Source organism: Rhipicephalus microplus, chromosome 9, assembly GCF_043290135.1.
Source record: "Rhipicephalus microplus isolate Deutch F79 chromosome 9, USDA_Rmic, whole genome shotgun sequence".
Classification (NCBI taxonomy): domain Eukaryota; kingdom Metazoa; phylum Arthropoda; class Arachnida; order Ixodida; family Ixodidae; genus Rhipicephalus; species Rhipicephalus microplus.
The window spans coordinates 79,336,482-79,354,286 of NC_134708.1; the positions used below are offsets into that span (position 1 = coordinate 79,336,482).

General features: G+C 46.5%; 1 protein-coding gene across 2 annotated transcripts in view; it reads right to left on the bottom strand.

The window, feature by feature from the left end:
- LOC119163183 (uncharacterized) overlaps window positions 1–17,701 on the bottom strand; it is a 56,700-nt gene extending 38,999 nt beyond the window's left edge. Inside the window, exon 1 of one of the 2 annotated variants that reach the window (XM_075873926.1) lies at window positions 15,328–17,701. The gene's annotated coding sequence lies outside the window, so the exon portion shown is untranslated. Of the gene's footprint in view, window positions 1–13,353; window positions 15,304–15,327 lie in introns of those variants that run through there. The other variant, XM_075873927.1, reaches the window with a different exon arrangement.
- Window positions 17,702–17,805: the final 104 nt, after the last annotated feature.

A 17,805-nucleotide genomic window follows, 5' to 3' on the forward strand; every position in this document is an offset into this window, starting at 1 on the left:
CCTCCCTTTTTCATGAGATCTGAAATAAGCAACAAATAATTGCCAATGACTGGTCTGAGAAGTGACCCCTCCCAAATCTGGCCAGATTATTTTTCACCATAGTGGGGGCGCTGGCTCAGCATTGTACGGTAATCCATGTTTATAAACAGCGGCAGGCGCCGTCGGCATACTGAGGCACTTGTAGCAACGTTGCAGCGCACAGGCTCCGCCCAGACCATAGCCTGCCACTGCCTACTACAAACACATGACAACAGGCACAGCAGGTGCAAAGCTGCCTTCGAGCACTGCGTGTCATGGCACATTCCACGTTTTGATGGAAGAGGCTCTTCCTGCATTTTACGGTATACTTGGCAATGCTGGCTGTTGGTTGGTTGGTATGTTCGGTTTAACGTCCCAAAACCACCATATGATTATGAGAGACGCGCTATGCTGGCTGTTTTCTATATCTTCAGTCTGTGTCTTTCTATAGGTCTCTGTCTCTCTATGTCTATTTGTGTATCTCTTTTTACATATTTTCCTGCCTTTTTTTCTTATCTTTGTCTTTCACTCTCCCTCTCTCCGTAGTCATTGTCTTCAATTCTATCTTTTTAACTCATTCTTATTAGATGCAAAGCAGCTCTTTGACTAGCCTGAATAACGCTGTCCCTCCGTGTCTCCGTGCCACCGCACCGCATTACCCCACCGCAGTTGTTGGAATGATGCCAAGTAGGTCAAGTTGCAGCTGCACGTTGACGTCACTCTTTCCCTCACCCACGGCAGCTGCTGGCTCCTTCCAATGCAACTAGGTGGTGTTGCTCCTCCGTCCGCTCGCTTCACCCTCTCCACCACCCACAACGCTCGACCGCACGTTCAGTGGAAACACACTTTCGGCTCGTTTATCTGCAATGAAACTTACACGAAATCCAACCCACCTCCCGTGTCTTTGCGTTTCAAAGAAACGTTTACTCGAGTAAAGGCTACACTGAGTTTCGCTTGACACCATTCTTCCAGCACCCGCGTCGATGCCCGTTTCAGCCGGTTCAACAGCGTGTGCACAGCTGCTTCTTCGCATCGCACCATGGTTCTCTTCGAAGAGATAGTCCATAATTTTTTTTCTATTGCTTTCTTTCTCTCTCTGTACTCATTCTTCTTTCCACTTCACACTTGCAACTGTCCTTTTGGCCCATACTCCCTTTTCCTACCCCTGTGCTATGCTATATCGAACAAGGCTATGCTATGTTCTGCTGGTGTGCCTAGATAGTTCAGTGGTTGTGACGCTAGCATGTCGAATTGTGAGAATGCAGGCTTGAATCTCGCCTCACCAAAACACTTTTTCGTCACCAAGAATTTCTTTCTCTATACTCGTTCCCTCCCCTATCAGAGTGATTGTATAATCTCTCGCCACACATATCGGCGCACATGTCCTGATAGCAAAGCAAAAGAGGAAAGCGATGAAGAAGAATCAAAGGAAGCGAGCGTTGGTTCATGACCCGATGATAATTTTAAATCTATGACACACCGCAAACCTCGACCACAACTCTGCTGTAAAAAGAACCTAAGTCCTATCTTGGCACTACTGGAACTGCAAGTGACAGAGCAGCTTATTTCTCTGGTGCCATGTTAGAAGATGCTACACATATCTGTGCTGGTGAAAGGCGCACCGACTAAAATTGGTCAGCTGATCGCACAGATCGCACTAAAGTTTACAAGAGTAGCCAGGATCCATGTGTGGCCTCTGAGCTTGTTCAGACAATGGGGCAGAAGGCGCTTGATCTTAAATTTAAATCATTTTATCGATTCATCCTTACAACATTAATGCATCTAGTCCCTCTGCCTCAACCACCCATGTGTCAGCATCGCAACGAGATCGGTACACTGCTCACTTCTGCTGCACTGTCTAAAATATTTATATCACTGCAGCCACCTTGTCATGTAAACTTTCTGTAAAACTGAAAAGGCACTGAATATAAGAACAGTGCAACAGACAATGACTGACGAAGATAACAGACACCAGTGCTGCATAACTCATATTTAAATTGAAGCGCCTGTAAGGGCTCGTTTTTGCTTTGCTGCGTCCGTTAATATTTGTCGTTTACGCTGTTCTTATATCCAATTATGTCTCACCAGCCTGTCCAAGTTTCCACAATAAATATAAAACTTTTGTTTGGAAAAAAAACAGAAAGTGTTCCATATTAAAAAAAAAACTTCCTTATATACCTGTTTGTTTGGAGTAAGCTTTGTCAAGAACCGTGGGAAATAGTTTATACTGACTGCCGACAGGAAATCAGGACGACGAGAAGGAAGCTTACAGAAGAATGTAAATGCTGTGAAGAGCATTAAGATCAGCAGCTTAGTGTTATCACTAACAAAAAGAAAGTAAAATCACTGCTTTCTAGCAGTTCTTACATAAGGCAGAGTTTTAAAGATTATTAAAATAAGAGCTATGCACCCAGTGGTGGAATAGACAGTGTTATTTGTAATATTAGCATATTCAGTGTTCTTGCTGAACATGCACGGCAGTTTTCTGTCCAAGAGTGTCGAAGACGTACTTTTACGACAAAGACACTGCCGTAAGGCAAGTTTTCCACCTACCAATTCAAATTTCATGCCGCAATGACAATGGATGCTCACAGAGAAGTGCTGCCACCTCCCAGGACTTACAAGCATTAAAAATGATTCTATTTTCTTGTGGAGGTAAATAGAACTCATTTCTAGCGTCGGCACGTCGTGCCATCTGCTGCAACGCCAATGGGCTACGTCCTTTCATGGCTTAGGTTTTCCAGCCTGTTGGCAATAAAAGCGTGCCCCCCCCCCCCCCCCCGAAACCTGAATTTTATTTTTATCGGCATTTTCTAGCAGAGGCGGTGGAAGTTGATTTCCATGTTCATTTGAACTGCTCTGCTTCTTTTATTGAGATAAACGATGCATTTCCCTTCTCCTGGATTACTGCATTTACTCTGGCCATGGCAGCCACATGCAGAGAAGATGCTGTGTGTTTGTCAGCACAACTCATGGCTCCAAGAAGAGAGCAGCGATGTATGTTAGGTGTGCAAAAGGCGATAAGGCACTTTGCATAGTTCTGTCTTTTAAGGAACACCACGTTCTGAAATACTTGTAACAAGTAAAAGAGAAAGAAGCGGTGGCGGGCACGAGCTTGAGCCAGAGGCACTGGCTTGAGCAATTGTTTCGTTGACCATGGATGTAGGCAGACGATCGAGTCCGGGTCTCCTTCTGTTTCTTACACTGCGTTCTGGTGCCAATACCCGCTTGGTCGTCTGGCCCTAGACTCTCACCTATGGATCGACTCAACATCAAGCGCTGCTTCTACCGGGCCGCCATCACGGAGGCCATTTGGTGCTCGACACTCTTCTAGCCGACTCAACGATCCCCGCTCTCAGGCTCAAAGAGCTCCTCACAATTATCATCGCAAAAAGCGCCCACCTAATGAACGTCGACAGAGAGATCTAGGCTTACCTTCACTACGAAGACAGACTTAGAAGCGGACCTGATCGTAGCTAGTGATTTTGAGGACAAAGTCAAGGGAGAGCTCGCCGCGCAACCGAGCCGTGGTCGTGAATCCCACCAGCATCAGCTGCCGTTACTACCACTGCACCCAGTAAGCCTCTCGCATCCACATCGGAGCCCACTGCGGCGGCGTCTTCGATCAGCCTTTCAACCCCTCTCGCCTCAACGTCGAAGCAGGCAGCAACTTCATCTTTGTCCGGCATGTTGACTCCTCTCGCTTTCACAATGGAGCAGACCACAACTACACATTCGACCGGCCTCTCGACTGCTCTCGCTTCGACGCCGTAGCAGGCCGAGACTTGACAGTCAAACTCACCTCAATGTCATAGCAGACTGCGACTTCGCCTTCAACTGGCCTCTCGACTCCTCTCGCTTAAACGTGTCAACAAGCCACGACTTCACCAACAACCAGCCTCAAGACCTCTCTTGCTTCATCGTCCCAGCAGGCCGTGACGTTACCTTCTCGCGGCCTCCTGATTGCAATGCCAGTACCTCACATCACACTAACCCAGGCTATGCAGTTCGTCCCACACAATCCTGTAGATAACTTGCCTCGAATCAATACACACCGGCTGAAAGAGTTTCTGCTACATGCCGCAAGATCTGTTGCTTTCCATGCAATTTACGGCGCTTCAGTGCGAGGATTCGTCCAGAAGGCACGCTGTGGAGAGTTCAATGACCAAGAGAAGCCTCAACTGCGCCATGCGCACCGACTACAAGGACCTGGTTTCCCACCATCTGAGCTGCAGTTCGCCACGGCAATTCCTTATCCCAGACGAAGCGGACAAACGCACGGACGGCCTGTTGCGCGGCCCCTTCCACCTGCAGAACAGTCCTCGTGAGCAACGACATGTGGAGCCCTACTACTTGCCCTAAAGGCTCCTCAAGCTCGATCCTGGCGGTAGCGTCTCTACCCAGCCCAAGCAAGTCGATAATCGGTACGGCGAGCAGCAGCGCTGGTACGAGCCACACTCAACTAAGTATATGTACAGCACGACCGCTTACGACATTGCCAAATACCAGAAGATGGCGTCTCATGTCAGAGACCTGCGCTGGATGTACCATCACTACACTACATAGCTCCAGCGCTACGCCATGTACATTATGCAGAGAACCAGTACAAACGAGGACTATCGCAAAAAGGGACACTGTGATCGACAAGTCGTCGGGATGCTCCCGCAGCGATGTTTCCAAAATCACCGCCATGACTCGGAGTCATGCATCTGAAAACGTCAGCTCCGTGTGTGCCATTGTTTGCGAGGCCCAGACTGACGAGACTCCGCTACCAGCAACAGCGCACGTCGACGAACCTCTGCTGCCTTCGAAAAAGGCCGAAATTCCCGTCCTTGGTGAGGTCACTACTGAACGGAACAAGGATGCTTCGACATCATCGCCAGCCTCATTAAGTAAGGAAAAAGAATCATTGTTGATCCCAGAGTAATAATTAAGCTTGGATTCACCAGCAGACCAAGCTCACGCTAAAGACTACTTGACTCCCAAAGTGGTCAAGCACGAAATGATTGTGCAGCAACTACAGAGGCATCATAAGCAATGCCATCTACGGCTCACGAGCATGAATCCAAAGAAGTACGAGACTTATAGGGAAACCTTGCTAGTCTATGACAGCAGGCCAAAATCAGGCACCTCCGACTACAAAAAGCCATGCAAGAAGTGCAAAATTCATGAGCAGGAGTTTTTGCGTCATTCTAAAGCAACCAGTAGTGCCAAGCAGGGATGCGAACTCATCTGGTCACATGACGAAAACCTCAAGATGGCTCACAACGTGACCCCTAAGTCCTATGACCATTACAGCGATGATGGACGACTTCTCCCACAAGAGAAGCCATCGCCTCCTTCCATGGTTCCCATCGTCATTGGCAAAGCCCTTCAGTCACCGTTTAACAACTCCTGCAGACTCACTCAATGTTTTCTAAAACGTGTGCAACTTTGTCGACTGAGGGAGTGTTACAAAGATGAAAAAAGGAGTCGCGGGCACGAGCTTGAGTCAGGGTCGCTGGCTCGAGCAGTTGTTCCGTTGACCTTGGATGTAGCCAAACGATTGGGTCCGGGTCTCCTTCTTCGTTTCTTACCATACTTATACAACATTTTGAAGGTCTCAGTAATGCTGACATAAAAAGAACTGTTTCTAATTTTTTGTACCATTTTTTTGCAACTTTACACATTTAATACATTCCAAAACTGCAAAAAGTGATTTGACGATCTAAGAAAGCTTTTTTTCCCTAGAAAAATTGAACACTCAAAGGATTAACAGACAGGAAGACAGAGATATAAAAAGAAAAAGAAGGTTGATATCCTATTTCACTGTAAAAGACTAATTACCAATATCCCGTTTGACACGAGCGAGTAGCGAGGCAAATACAAAAAAAAAGTTGTGTGAAGAAATTAGAGAATTTGCAGACACATCTTCGAATCAGCTAGTTCTGAACGGGCATAGCTGGAGATTGCTGGGAAAGGCCTTTGTTCTGGGAGTGGATGCAAAAATAGGCTGATGATAAATTCACCGTTATGTAACCTGTTGGGTACATACGATAGATTTAGCTGGTTCTTACCGCACTCCAATAAGGACTTACGCAAAGCCTGCTTTTGAATGAAGATAAAGTGTGACCAACCCAAACGCACGCCCAACTGCTAGCTTTGCAACTTAGCTAATCGAAGTGGTCCCCGTCTTTTTTGCTGTCCCTGTTTCCTTCCGCGGAGCTTTAACTAGATCTAGGCCAGATTAACTGACATGGGCAGCAAGAAATGTGCCAGCAGCCCTTTTTATAAATAAACAAGGTGAACTAAGGGATTGCCACAGCAGACAACAAACTTACAACGAAAAATTGCAGGTGATATGCGATCGCAACACTGCCAGATCTCAGCCACGCTCCCAGACTTTTTTCAGGCAAAAGGAATGAATAGGAAATCTTTCATAAGGAGCATGCTAAACTCGCAGATGTTTGTTCATTTATGCATGCTTGCAGAAACTTATCGAAAGAACAAATAATAAAAAAGCATGAATTCAAAACGAATGAAAGTGTAAGTAAAGAAACTAAACGATAATACTTGTGTAAAACTGCCAATATTGTCAAGCACACTCCTCATGCAAGAATTTAGAATGGGAAGCTTCTTTCGTCAAGTGTACCTCATGGAATGCTTTAAACTGTCTGCTTAGCAAGGCTACGGTTACAGAGTCTCCTGGCATGCTCAGCTCATTGATGTCAAGTGCCCCAACATTCAACCTCGGAGCATGGTTGAAATCTGGCAGAGTTCCGGTCTTGTACTTTTGCGGCAGTTCCAGTGGCGGTGTGGCAGCCCGCATGCCAGTGCCTCACTGCTTCCTTTTCGGGCCTGCACTTGCCCTGATGAGTGGCAGCTAAATCGACTTGTACGTGCTTTCTTGTGCTCTCACTGACAGCGGGCTCTACATGATTGAAATCAGAATTGGAGCGATTTCTAAAAAGTAAGGGACACGATATCAGAGGCTCTCATTTTTGTGGATCATGAAAGGTAGAGTGCGCAGCAATTAAAAGTCAATACTTGGAGCATGTAGCTATGGTTGGTAAGCATGGGAGGTGAGGGCGAGAGAAATTGTGAGGCACAGTGGCTGCATCCGGTAAATAGTCATTCAGTGTGTGGTTCTCGTTGGCACCAGTGGAATGCCGAAATCCTTTGTAGCATGCGCTTGCCAGCTTTAGCAGCTTCACGAGGCAGGGCATGCAAGTGCTGTGTTTTGAAGCTATGGTAAGCAGCACTTGTCTAGTACTGCCTGAATGGGTGTACTGGCGAAGAAGGAGCGGTTGAATACGCAGCTTCTGCAGCCCTAGTTGGGAGCACGGCTCGGCGCCTGTAGGGGAATAGGGTGAGGGCATTAAAGAAGTGGACAAGAGAGAAGAAGAAGAGAAACGATGTCCATGACCAAAGTGTGACAGGTGGCTTTTATAGTTGGTTGTCCAGTCCAGTGTCCCCAAGGAAGTGAGGAATGGTCTTGAAGACCTGGGTGTGGGGAACAATAGGTCCCTCTGTATATGGATAGATCCTGGTGACGGAGTGTGGCAAGCCAGGAGGCTTGTTGTGCTTCAAGGACTGGGAAACATACAACAGATGCTAAAAGGCTTCCTCCGCCCTGCACGCAGGAGATTAGGCTCTGCCAAGCGGATGACTTTGGGCCAGAAGCGGCCAATGCATAAACACAGTTGAAGGGTCTGTACCAAGTGCAGTCACCATGAGTCAGAAAAGCTCTCACCCTCAATTTCACCACCATCAGCCACATGCACCGAGCATGGTGTTTCAATCACTGAAAACAAGTCCCAAGCGCTTACCTAATTGCTGAATTCCGCTTTTCTTACAACTTCAGAATGAGCCTCAAGGGAGGGGGGGAGAAAACAGTATTGTGGCGCACTGCTTATCTGATATAAAATGCCACTTAAATTGTAAAACGGGAATGAGCAAAATGAAGGTGTCTAACTGAAACCAAACTGAAGAGTATTACTTGTCAGTTTGGAACAAAATTTAAATCAACCTAAATCTGTTTGATTACTTCAAAATGATTTATGATGCTACAGCCTTGACTAAACAAGCATGGTTTATATTACACCCATATATATTACACCCATATATAATTTTTATTAATTTCACCACTTGCACACTAGATGTACCATGTCACAAGCGGTATACAATTGTCAAACTATATATTGTTACGATGAAAGATGTTTATTGTACAGGCGGGATGATCAATGGTCGTAGAAGGAGAACTGGCCCAGAACACAGTCACTTCTTTTTCCTTTTTCTCACTTCGACGAAAGTCTCGTATCATTTCCCCCATTGTAGACGATGCCCACTAGGGGAGTTAGTGTTGCGCGTGGTATGGCTTCAACTGGGCGACATTGTCAGTTTTCCTGGAACGACGGCCAGAAAATGTGAGGCGTGATATCATGTATGTAACGTCCCTAAGGCGCGACAAAACAATGAAGGAACCTGTATAGCGGGCCAGAAACTTTTGATACAAGCGACGCTTGTGGTATAGAGTCCACAGCCACACCATATGTTTTTCGCTGTACGCTACATTTAGATGTGTACGATACATTTAGATTTCGCTTATCATAGTGAGCCTTGGAACGATCTTGAACTGCAAAAGTCCGGAGATGCGTGATGCGTTGTGCCTCCTCAGCGCGATCGAGTGTCTCTGCAAGGGATGGGTTTGCTTGCTTGCTCAGAAAACGGAAGAATTGTGTCAAGGATAGTACATGGCTCACGGATGTCTAGAAGGTAAAATGTGTTAAAGCCAGTGGTCTCTTGTAGCGCAGTGTTGTAGCCGTAGGTCATAAACGCTAAAACTGCTTCAAAGTTCTTATGCTCAATGTACATAATGAGCATGTTAATGAGTGTCCTGTTGATAACCTCAGTCAGACCGTTCGTCTGTGGATGGTACAAAGTGGCATGATAAAACCGAGAAGCAGACCGCTGAAGCAACTCTTCCACGACGTCGACTATGAAGTGCCGGCCACAATCGCTGATGATGGCACGAGGGGACCCATGCTGGAGGATGTAGTGTAATAGGAAGTCTGAAACGTGATTGGCTATTGCGGCAGAGATTGCTGCAGTTTCAGTATACTGAGTGAGGTGGTCAACACAGGCTATAGTCCAGCGGTTCCCAGTGATCGATCGTGCAAAAGGTCCCATCAAAACAATACCGACGACCTCAAAAGGAAAACATCGAGGTGGTACGGGATGGAGAAATCCTTGCGGCGCACTTGTTGAACTCTTGTACCGTTGACAATGCTCACAACTGGTCACGTATAGCTGTAGCCTGACGCATGCAGGGCCAGCAGAAACGTTCCAGTGTGTGGTGATAGGTCTAGGCAAACGCCATCTGCCCAGATGTTGGATCGTCGTGCACAGCTTGCAGCACATTGGGGGTGGCAAAGATTTGGGGACAACCGAAAGTAGGTGGGCTCCCTTTACAGCGATTTTTCGCTTGGTAAACAATGTCATCCTGCATGAAGAATGGGGACTGATGTGGCTTATCTACAGCAGATGAGAAAAAAGGAGCCAGACTACGATCTTGACGTTGTTCTGCACGGAACGTTTCCAAATCTGGAGTCAAGAGCAGCGAGACAGTTGTTTAAGTTGTCGGCGTAGCATTTAGTCATGGGAAGGAGAAGTCGCGATAGGCAGTCAGCATCCATGTGACGGTGGCCACTCGAAGCACACATCCGTCGTATTCTTGCAAACGGAGCGCCTATCATGCAAGACGACCAGTTGGATCTCGTAGACCAGTGAGCCAACAAAGTGAGTGGTGGCCTGAGACGATAGAGAATCGATTGATTGATTGATTGATTTGTGGGGTTTAACGTCCCAAAACCACCATTTGATTATGAGAGACGCCGTAGTGGAGGGCTCCGGAAATTTTGACCACATGGGGTTCTTTAACGTGCACCCAAATCTGAGTACACGGGCCTCCAACATTTCCGCCTCCATCGGAAATGCAGCCGCCGCAGCCGGGAATCGAACCCGCGACCTGCGGGTCAGCAGCCGAGTACCTTAGCCACTGGACCACCGCGGCGGGGCGAGACGATAGAGAATCGGCGGCCATAATGTACAGGCAAAACTTGTGCATGGTGAAGACAGCTGCCAGACATTCTTGCTCTGTAACAGTGTAATTGCGCTCGGCTTCACTCAAAGAACGGCTCGCGTAGGCAATGACACGTTCGGTGCCACAGTGACGCTGAGCTAATACTGTGCCGATGCCGATTCCACTGGAATCGCTGTGCACCTCAGTTAGGGCTGATGTGTCAAAATGATAAAGAATATGACTAGAAGTGAGTAGAACCTTTAGCTGAGAAAACGATGACTAGTACTCTTTCGTCCACTTGAAGGGTACGTCTTTGTTGAGCAGATGAGTAAGAGGCTCAGCAAAATCGGCGAAGCTAGTAACAAAACGCTGGAAATACGAACACAGGTCCAGGAAGCTTCGAAGTTTTCGTAGCGAGCGTGGTTGAGGGAAAGTGCCGACCGCGGTGATCAGGCCGAACACAGTGTTTGTCTACAAGATGCCCAAGAACTACAGTTTCACGATCACCAAAATAGAACTTTTTGGAATTCAAGGTAAGTGCTGCTTTCTCAAGGCACGCGAGAACGACATCGTGTTCTTCAAACGTGCGGCCAAAAATTACATCATCAAGATAGCAAAGATATATTCCCATTTTAGGCCACACAGAACTGTCCATAAAGTGCTTAAAAATGGCTGGAGCGTTACATAGACCAAACGGCATGACGTTAAATTCAAATAAACCATCTGGAGTTATAAACGCCTTTTTTTCTTTATCGGCAGAGTGCATAGAGATTTGCCAATATCGAGACCTCAAGTCTTAGAAAGAAAAGTATTAGGCGGAGTGCAAACAATCAATAATATTGTCGATTTGGGGAAGGGGATATACGTCTCTTTTTGTGACCGAGTTGAGCCGCCGGTAATCAGCACAAAACCTCCAGGAACCATCCTTCTTTTTTACAGGTATAACTGGTTCTGCCCGAGGGCTAGACGACTCGGGTATAACTTTCTTGGATTGCGTTTCTTCCACCTGCTCAGCAATAGCTTTACGCTCAGACGGAAATACTCTGTATGGTCTCAGGTGAATGGGATGGGTGGAACCAGTATCAATCGCATGACGAATACGTGAAGGTGGTGCAGGAATTTTGTGGCTATGCAGTGCGAAATCAAAAATAGATGCATGGTTGGAGAGGATCCGAACTACAGTGCCTTTTCTCTGGCGATAACAACTTATACACCATACCCATGAGTATGTTACCACTAGGACAAGCCGTATCAGATGCATTTTCCTTTTTCCTGTCATCGCTAATGACTGCAATGTTAAAATTGCTCCTGGCATTGAATTCAAACACATCCAGTCTCATTCCACCAAGCTGTACAATCAGCTCAAAAAAAAAAAGAGTTCACTACCCATACCTAAGGCCCCTAAATGAAACAAGTTTCCAAGGTAGCGACATCTTTCCCTTTCTTCCTCGCCTATGTTCCTGGAGCGCCCCCTAGAAGGTTCAAAACTCTCATGAAAAAGCGAATGTTTGGGCTCAGTTGCTACGGTGAATGAATAGGTGTAAACGAAACAAAATAGAACAAAATAAGTCGTAAAATAAACAGTTACCTATATGAACATAAATGGTACAACACAAGAGCAAGTGGGATGTGCGTTACTCAACTGGCAACGCTGTGCAGTGCTATATTTTACACCACTAGTCATGGCGTCTCGCCTCGTACATCGTAGTTCCGCAGCCATGATAGTTCACACTTCTCCGAATGTGTTTTGTTCATGCTGTGACACAGTGAACGCACTTCTTGCTGGATCATGTCAGTGGCAACAGGGCATGACGTTGTAACGATACAGCCGGCTTGTGCACACGCAAGAAAAAAAAATACGGCCAGACTGGTACGAACGCCTGACAAGCAGCACTGAGATGACCGTTTCTTTTTTTAAATGTGCCCATTTGGACAATAGTGATGCCAGGTGATTCTGATGCAGTGCTTGGAACTTCCTGAAAAGTGAGAGTTCTACTGGTGCGGTGTCTCGAAGCAGCGCGTTTCGGCTCAAGCGTGAAATGTTTCAGAAGGTGCATTGATTACAACCTACAGCTGCTCTGTATACGTGCATACGCACAAGTATTTGTACCAACTGGCATGCCCTACTCGCGCATTAGAAGCATGCCTGGCATTTTAATAAAACCGACAAGTAAACTCCCTTCGCAGATATGCGTCGACGTACATTCGCGTGAAATGTTTCGTAGCTACACTTTACGGTGTGCTTCATCTCAGAAAGCACGAAGTAAGTTGAAGAGAGCGAAACCGTTTTCTGTTGTTTTATGGCAACGCAGCATTGTTGAAAAAGGTGTATGTTGCATTGAGCGAGCACCACGAAACAATCATGGTTCACTTGGCGCACAATGAAACGCTCCTCCTCTTCAGTTTATGTTCTGACTACGATTTCGTCTTTGGTCACGGCGAGAATCCGGCTGGAGCCATATGCGCATGCACACTCGTTTTGAACCTTTTGCATAATGATAAATAACACCACCAGCCATTTGCAAGATCACGTGCAAGGAATCCACCAATTACAGACGCGGATGGCAGAGAAAAAGAGGGGGTAATCGAGAGAGTGAGGAGGACGGCTTGAGAACAATCAGTTACGCTACTTTAGAAACTTGTTTCATTTAGGCACCTAACCCAAACTGAGGCTTTGCCAATACTTGCAGAAATCACACAATGCGGTACAACCACATCCTTCTTCGCACAGCTCAGCTAGATTGGGTGAACTAAAAGGTGAACGTTACCTGCTGTGATACCACAAACATCAACAGGCACTTGAACTATCGACGGGGCCAGCAAAGTTATGCTATCAACGACTGCGATGGCCTAATCGCAGTGCATGGGCTCCCCACAAACACCAGACAGTAATATTTCACCAGCTGAGCAATCCGCAGTGGCTCCACATTTTTTCAGAAAGTCCATACCCAGGATAACGTCGTGAGTAGAATTCAAAAGAACTGCAAAATCTGCCTTAAACAATTTAGCGCTGAGAGTAACAGTTGCAGTACATTCTTCCACTGGGTGCAACGGTTCTCCACTCACTGCACGGAACGTTGTCTGGGTTTCCCAAGAGGACATCGCTAACTTACTGAGACGACTCCTAAAATTTCCGCTCATGGCAGGAACAGTTGCTCCCATGTCAACTATAGCTGACGTGGGCACACCATCTATAAGAACACTGACCTTATTCTGTAGCATAGATACTGGCGGAGGCATATCTGCACACAATGAAGAATGTCCGGCGACCTCACCTCCATCGGCTGCGGCGACCGATGCTGGCGGGAGGAAGAGGCTGGTGGGGTCACACTCCACACAAGAGCCAGAGAATCACTGCAGAAGGTCTGTTGAAAGTTAATTCTGTAGTAGCCGTTCGGTGGCAAGCGATAGTCTCCCCGAGTACTTGCACGCTGTGAGGATGCTGGGGTTTGTTGATACTGCGACAGAGGTGCCCGGCGCCACTCTGAGCAAAGCTGGCTATATATCCACAAACAATACAGTAAAAGCACACAGGTGATTCACGCCCCACTCGCTGCTGAAGATGGTCAGCGGGATAATCTTGCCATGCTGCCATATCAGGGGGTGACCTTTGTACGGAGTCGTTTCACGGATCAGACATATAGACACGACGATGTGACTGTACCGGCGTCCTTGAGTTGACGAAGCCCATAGCGTTGATGGGCACAGGTGTGTGACCGCATGACCTGACAGATCTGTGGCCATGTGCTATAGACTGCGCAGCAGCGTCCCGCCAATCAAGTTTTTCGCGCACTATTTGTCGTATTGATGACGCCAGGTTGCTGGGTAGAGGGACAACATCGATGCTCGCGACCGTAGTTACGTTGGGGGGCTACTAAACTTTGCTGAAATGCGTCAAGCTTTGAGGGCCTCAAATATTAAGCAATGTTGGATGATGGCATTCGCCTACTGTTGCAAGTCATCATTTCCTATAAGGTAGTGGTAGATATCCTCCGCAATGCCCTTAAGGAGATGCCCGACCTTATCCTCATCAGTCATTAGTGGGTCCACACTCTTGCACAGCTTGAGAACTTCCTGAATATATATCGTACACATTTCCCCAGGGACTTGAGCATGTTGGCTCAGCACCCTTCTTTGTCATGGTCGTATCTCCAAAACACTTCTTAATCGTCGACGAAGTTCGCACAAGCGGTCAAATTCTCCTCATGGTTCTCGTACCACATCAACGAGGTTCCCTCAAGGAAAAGTGGTACATAGTTGTGCTGGCTGGCAGTGTTCCAGTGGTTATACAGACTCACCCGCCGATAGTGCTTGAGCCATTCCTTGACGTATTCGTCAGGTTTCCCAGAGAATGGGCGCTGTTCCCTGTAATGGTGTCCAGAAGCGTTAGGCGCAGCTGGTTGGATTTCACCGTCAGGGTTCATGATGACTAGTAGCGGCGGCAATCCTGCGAGTCTGCTGCTTCGGCAAAGCTCCAGGGATGCATCTTCTGCCCTACTTGTCCGGTGCTCCAAGGTGTTACCTAGCACTCTCCATCAATGATGTTACGGTGAGAGATGTACAGGCGAGATAACGTATGGCCGCAGAAGGAAGGTTGGTTGGTTGCTCAACAGCATGGCGCAACCCACCCAGGGGACGGGCCATGAATCAGACTGTGCCTTGCTTTTTAAACTCCTGGCCCAGAACGCAGACACTTTTTCTTCCTATTTCTCACTTAAACGAAAGTCCCGTATCAATATTAAGCTTCACTCCCTAATGGACTCCCAGAAATTTTCTATTTAATTTCAATCGATATTAGATGGTCCTTTTCCCCTAAGATTCCTAACTGAGCAGAATTGATACTTTTACTGTTCAAATAGTTAAGCACATTTAACTCCATCACTGTGCACAAGGTGCCGAAGACTAAATTTACTGAGCCACACCAGTTCAAAAACTGCTTTATTTTTTCGAACAGGACTAAAAAGAAGTGCAGCAAACATTGTCCTAATTTCAGTCAGTTGGAATGCTGTTGTCTGCTCAAAAATCCATTCACGCCGATTTCGATGTCAAGAACAAGACGATAGAGAACAGGCGAGAACAGAACTACAACAAAGAGACAAGAAGGACACGAGCGCTCGTGTTCTTCACGTCTCATTGTCGTCGTCGTTTTTTTTTTTTTTATCGTCATGTCATACCAACTAGCCCAAACTGCCACATGTCAAGAACAAGGTCGTAAATGATCCTCAAAAAGAAAATGTTTTCATAGTTACCTTGTCTGATTTTTCCTCCCTTTCATCTTTTCGACATTCTATCCATGGTGCTGTTGCCCACTCACGCAGATGCTATGCCATGGCAGGAACCGTCTCACTGTTAAGTGAAAAGGGGGTGGTTCGCTTTTGACCACTGAGCTCTACTTATAGCAAGATACTTGCCTGCTGAACAGCTCGCTGTTTACACTCAGTGGAGGATGGTAATGACATTCAGTGGATGCGTAACGCCTCTTTGCTTCCATTCCCAAGTCTCCCCCAATAAGGTGCACACGCTTGCTCTGTGTCATAGGTCGGTGAACTCACTCATGAGTCGAGTCCCTCCGACTCGGAACGGGTATGGAGCCAGAGCGAGTCCAGTGGCGGAAGACTTTAGTGAGAGTGTCCGAGTGCGTCCGGTCGAGGAAGATATTCGGAAGTCTAGTCTGAGTGAGCCCCAAGCGCAACAGATACTTCGCGAGTTTATCTGAGAGAGCTCCAATTTTTCCGCCGACCTATGCTCTGTACTCTTTTCTTTTGTATTCTTTTACAAACGCGCTAAAATCTTCTTCACTATTCCGGCCCCTGTGGGCCTGAATTTTATGACTGCAGCCCACAAGCCAACTCGAAGTTTGAGATCCCCGTTTTAAGCTAACCAGGATATTTTTGTAGTCCTCAATATGTCCACACAGCATGGTATTAATTTCTACAGTCATGTTCACCGCCAACCCCCAAATGCCATATCGGCCACAATTGTAGATAAGCTGCCAGCATTGCATAAGTGGTCTCGGAGATACATCAGCCACTTCGATACAGAGTAGAGCTTGGGCAAGTAAGGAGACTTGGAACGGATACATTTAAAAGTTGAGAAAGACCGGACGTGACCTTTCTGAAGACGGCCTTGTGAGGTGGTGCAAGTTCTGAAAGTTGTCACGTCATGTATGGGAAACTTCTGCTCTATAACAGGAACTGATATTTTGCTGAGAGAAACAATTCTCACAGATACTACAGACAATAAAACACAGGACAGTGTGCCCCCATCAATGTAATGCAAGAGCACTGTGCAGATCCGAGGTCGTTAAGCACAGCTAGCACTAGAGCAGAAGAGGGCGAAAGGTGTGGGAAAACAGATGCGCTCCGTTGAACTCCTCCGACAGCTGTGATGGCACCCGTTGGCTACTGCATCACTCCGAGCTCGCAAAGTGAAATGTTGATGCAAGTTTAACTGGCAGTGGGACTGAAATAAGGTTCGAATCACTACCCTTGATCCCAGCTATGTGGAAAGAGAATGTTCAGGGAATTAGTGCAACATATATTCATGTTTGCTTGTGCGAACAGAAAACACAGTGGCTAACCTTAATAAGAACGCGATTGTTTTCTCACGCCACCCACAAGGTTCCTTGCTCCAGCAGCAGCAACTTTTGAATGGTTGTTGCATGTTTATGTCAATTGCAAACTGGGCAACCATACTATCTGTGTTCCTACATGGTCATGTTTCTGGTGCCAAGTTTACTATTAGTGCTTGTTTTTGGTTCCCAGGTATTTCTTTTACAATGCTTTGTTGTCTTTCTCCTCTACTTTGCTTCTACATGCCACTGCTTTGTGTGGATGCAATTCACGACACTAATTTCGTAGACTGGAGCATATACACCAGTGTGCACTTTTTTTTTTGTTGTTGTTGCAATAGATAGCTTACGACCTACTAATCACGGCTGGGAAGCTTGTTTTGCACGAACTCATGATGATTATTTACTTAAAACATTTCTAGAGTGCTCAGTTGCAGTTTCAGTTTGGAAGGGCAGTTTTGGGGGCATTGTAAAAACCGCTGGCAATGCGAAGCCGTAGGCACAGAGGAGGAATTTAAAGGTAGTGCAAGTGCAAGGCGTCCTAGCAAACAGCCAACACAAGCTTGTGAAATAAGTTTTTTACATCGTTCCTATGTTGTAGTCGGCGTCACCGGGGGCTCCACACCTCGTGAAGTTGTGCAGCATGCACTTTAAATTGACTTTGATTGTGTTCTATGCTATATTTGCCCTCGATGATACCTCGTAGATGTTGCGCATGTCTCCATATAAATCTATCTCGCTCATTATTTCACCTTCAAAACTTTGTGTGAGTGCTCCTTTAGATTCATGTTAAAGAAATAACATCGCAAGAAATTAATCTACCTAGATTGTCAAACTGCCCTTCAAAGAATTCCGCACAACAGTTTTCATGTACAAATCATCCTAAAGGATGGCTTAGCTACAAAATGATGACTGAACAGCTCGCACATTCATCCGCAGTTCCAACCAGGCCACCTGAAAACAATGTGGTCTGTTACAATGTCGCACCTGTGATTTCAGAGGCCATGCTCTGCCAGTCGTTATCACCTGCTTTGAATTGGCGGCTCAGCAAGAGAATGCATCACAATCCTACGAAAAATTTAAACAGACCAAAATGTAAAAACTGCCCAAATGACTTCTGTGTCTAAAATAAATCCTCATTACATATTCTAAGCTG